General features: G+C 42.5%; 1 protein-coding gene across 1 annotated transcript in view; it reads right to left on the bottom strand.

Moving 5' to 3' along the window:
- LOC108364750 (uncharacterized) overlaps nt 1–4,576 on the bottom strand; it is a 77,887-nt gene that overhangs the window by 70,522 nt on the left and 2,789 nt on the right. The gene's annotated exons all lie outside the window — the stretch shown is intronic.

Below are 4,576 nucleotides of genomic sequence, written 5' to 3'. Positions count from 1 at the left end.
AGATACTGTTAACTACATTTGAATAAATATTCATACTTATAAGGGGAAAAATAAAGAAACTAATATTTGCTCTTCCAAAAATTAATATTCCTGGTACATATGCCAAGGAGTTGTTTGCATATTTATGGTCCTAAATAAATATCTAGAGTAGAGAGAAGGCGAAAAAGATCTTCTAAATGAACAGTGCGGCGGGGTACCTCTAGGAAATATTTGGTATCAGTATGAGATATATAGCAATATCCACAGTTATGATAAGAAAGAATATTCCTAGACCTGGCACTAGCAGCCAGCAAGAAAGCAGTCACTGCCATCCGTGGCTGTCTTCAAAGTGGAGTCTTATCGCCCCTACTACTGTCGACAGAACGCTGGTGTGCTGAAAAGGAGTTGTCAACAAACCAAACATTTACCAAAACAAGGAACAGAAATTTAGTTCATAGAAGAGGCTAAGTGTTTAGAGGTAATTCTGGACAAAACGCTCAATCGGAACTCACATCTCTTGAATATTGCCAACAAGGCTACAACGGCATTTTTTGTCTGTCCGAGACTTCATGGAAAATTTTTGGGGAATATAACCCAAGCTAACGTATTGGTCGTAAAACCCGTTTTTGCGTATACGAAACTGATCTGGTGGCCAAAAGCTTAGCCGGTTAGAGCTTGCGCCACCTTGAACAAGCTTCTTTGACTGCTCTGCGTGGCCATCACAGGGGCTTTGTGCACTTGTCCAACGGATGCTCTAGTCATTACTGGCATTCCCTACGCTCTACGGCTGCCTAATACAATCAGAATGAAAAATGGAGTTCTTCCGCGCCATTTGGAGGTTCTCAAGCCATTCTTAGATGATGCCGCTTCTTGCTCACATACATCATGCTACCGAAATTATTCTTCCTCAAGCCCTACAAGGTCAAAATTTTTGAAAAAGAATGCTGTGAAGAGATAGTATCTGTGATTGACAAAGGATCGAAAGTATGGTATATCGAGGGAATGAAAATTATAATGACAATAGAGATGGCTTAAAAATAGGACAAAGAGATTTTCTTTGAACGGTATTTTTTTTTAATATATTTGACATAGTATTAGGTTGCTGTGATATTTTTAACCCGATTTTTCACCAGATATAATTTTTTCTGACCTTTTTTCAAAATCAATTTGACTTAGATTTTTGTGATCTTCTGATCACACTGGTTAATAGTTAAGTAACGAAATACCCACCAATCCTGGCAGTTAGGGACAAAACTGAACATCATGATAATGGCAGAGAGTTTGAATGATAATACCCCAGGTGGTACCCACACGTATGGAAAGTCTCCAGCGTCACAGATCAGGAGCGCATCTTGGAGGAAGCTGGGGTGGTAATGTCAATCCTATATTCTTCAGAGTCGGAAGAGGATCAATCTATTGCTGGGGATGTGGTTCGAGAAGCAGCTCGCTGCGTTGACGGAGTTGGTCCTCTTTCACAAACCCCTAAAGAGGAGTAGAAGGAGGACGAATCGCGGGCGCAACGTAAACAAGGGAATCCTCTTGCGTGGCTGACTGAACTCCTCCTGTCACTGTATCTAGTAAGAGGACCAGGTCTACGGAGGCTATTCCAGAAGCCAGTGGAACTTTGGTGGTGGATGCACCGACATCCAAATCTGTTGGCGAACGCTGCAAGAGAAGGGAAACTTCGGCGACACCCACCAATGCCTGCCCCAATGCTTCTTGGAGTCATAGTGTGGCGGGTTATGGTGTGGCATTGCCCAATTCCGATCTTGGAAAGAATACCGCGCACAGGTAGAACAAGATTCACTATTTACAGTGAAGAGTATACCCCTCTCAGGAAAATGCTATGCTGGATTCCAGATCCCGATCGGAAAACGGCGGATGTTCTTTCCTGCTTCCGTGCCCAAAATCCGCCGTTGACACCAATCACTGGCATGTCATCTATCACAAAAAGGGTAGCACCGTGGAAGGTAGAGAAGATGCTACTCTAGTTGTGAAGATGGACCAGGGATCATTGCATACCGTCGAATGAGGGTAAAGAAATCGCTTGAGTCTCTTTTTCGGGACAATTTATTTCATAACTGATCCTAAATGAGGGAGCAAAGCGATCCGGGATACCATTTAGTGACGGTTACTCAAATAAATTTTCAGCAATCTAAGGCCGCTGCTGCATACAAAACCCACATAACAGCCATTCAGGTGCCCTGGGTGTTCAAACAAAATTCCTGGGGACTGAGTGGGTTACGTGGTGCCAACATCCTATACGACGAAAACTCGGCCACACCGAGAGATTGTCTTCTCACTTAACTGTGACCAAACGTGCACAATTCTGTTGTTAGGACTTGGGTAACACACTTCATTATTGCCTCCGCGTCCATTCCATATGACTCCCTGTTGCCGCCACCTCCGGGCGTATAATCTTGTTGTATACTGCGATAACCGAAACGTCAGGTTTCTTACGATGCTATTGCCTAGAATAAAATCTGGGGCAGCAGCAAATACAATGATTGGCGAAATCAGCTTTTCGTGTGGGTTGAGTACGTGGCACAAACACTTGAATGTCATGGGCATACATGCCAACTCCATTTGCCCATCCTGCCTTGAAGAGGTTGAGACGGTGGATATTTTTGGTGCTTCTGCCCTGACTTTACAAGAATTAGGTATGAGGAATTTGGCTGCAATGTGTTAAGAGACGAAAACCTGAGCTCTTTGATACCAAACAATTTGCTTTGGTTTATTAGTAAATCGTGCAGATTTAAAATAGATTAAAAGGCACAGTACAAAGGACGACATGTAGTCTGAGTGCTGTTTTCTGCACGCGTTGTTGTGGTCCTGGTTCCTACAAACAGAAGTGGCCCCTTACACTCTCTTTACCCGGCAATAACTCTTCAAGAGTCCTCTGCCTCTCTTGCCCTACAGACAACTTCTGGTGTGGGAAAACCACATTAATTCGGGTGCCTTCACTTCGTCCTTGAATAAGCTCACTGTATCATGGTTTCATATATGGATGGTGCCCCACTGACCTTAACAGTGTTGTGTGTATGCCCCGATATGAGAATGGGTTCAAAAGTAGGTTAGTTAAATTACTCAATAGTCTAATGGACACCAGTTAGCTTTAATCAAGAATCGCAGAACCACACTGGGATCGTTTGGCTACCATCATAGAGATTGCTAAATCCTCATAAAAAGAAAACATGCTCATACAGCGCTTTTTTGAGTGACAAGCTTTCTGCCATCCTGGTAAGCTTACAAAACTTTTAAAATACTTTTACCAAAAAAACCCTACGCTCTTAGTTACTTAACCATCATATTGATACGAAAACCAAATGCTCAGCTCCGCAAAACCCTCAATACCCGTTCTTAGTAACCACATAATTCCCAAGCGAGTGCACCTTACCTTCTATGGCAACGAATTCCCCTTAAAGTTAGCTTAACATCTACATGCATATGGAAGACGAACTTGTTAGCTGTAGCTAGTGTAGATTTACTAAAAGCTGTCCTTCTTCCTTCACCTTCAATATTGATTCGTACTATCAGTGCACTCATAGTACTTTAATGCATTCAACTTTTACTTGGAAATCGTTAACCGCCAGCAATCCCAGTAAATGACACTTAATGCTACCTCTATCTGTGCTCGTCGATGCACGCTGATACGCATACATATGCATTATATGTACATACAGACTTGTGTAATCTACGTTTTTCACATCCTTATTTTTTTGTTTTTGCTTGATAGCGCGGTTTTCATGCAACCACCGTTGGCAGCAGCTACATAAACCTTCGATCAATCGTGGTATTGCTACGTTTAGGAGCTCCTGTTACGTGCAGTGCACTTTACTACCTAGTACCTGATGAAATATGCGCGCGATAGCGCAATGCAAGGTGTGCTTATTTTGATGTTGATGTTTTTTTAGACACAAGAGTTTACTTCAATCGCTGCGTGTAGCTTGTGTGGTCGTAACTATGATTAGAGTAGGAAGATTTGTTTTCAACCAATTTCGGGTTATTTAAACAGAATTTTAAAATTTGTGACGAAGAACTCAATATGAACACTGATATCACCACCGGCAGGTGGGGCAAGGTAGGAAATACTTGAGACCTTACGATGTCTACTATAGCTATCATGTAAAGGGCCGCTAATTTGGTATTGGATTTGAGGTGCTAGAGAAACTAAGCCGCAGAGTAATGTTCTTGAACCCGGTGGTTGAACTTTTCCTTATGATTATGATGACCCACGCATCTGCCGATGAAGAAGGATAAGGCATTTGAAGATCTCTGTCAACTTCAAGTACATATTAAAATCGTACTGCTCGTCAGGGTAATAGGCAATCCTTGAGTAGGACCCGAGGACGGCTTTACATCACTGTTAATGGACAATGACAAATGACCAAAGAGCGAGAAGTTCAGCCAGCTTTTCCAATGAAGAGGTACGAGAAGCATTTAAGTGACTAGAACCAGCTAAGGCTCCAGGGCCTGATTGTACTCCTATTGTGGCATTGGAAAAGGCGATTAGTCAATTCAGTGACATCATCGCTGCATTGTACAACGCATGCATACAAGAAGGCTGCTTTAAAGCTTAGCTCACACTTTTCAATCT

Source organism: Rhagoletis zephyria, unplaced genomic scaffold (genome assembly GCF_001687245.7).
Source record: "Rhagoletis zephyria isolate East Lansing unplaced genomic scaffold, Rhagoletis_zephyria_1.1 Rzeph_scaffold_01663, whole genome shotgun sequence".
NCBI lineage: Eukaryota > Metazoa > Arthropoda > Insecta > Diptera > Tephritidae > Rhagoletis > Rhagoletis zephyria.
This window is presented reverse-complemented; position numbering and strand designations above follow the sequence as displayed.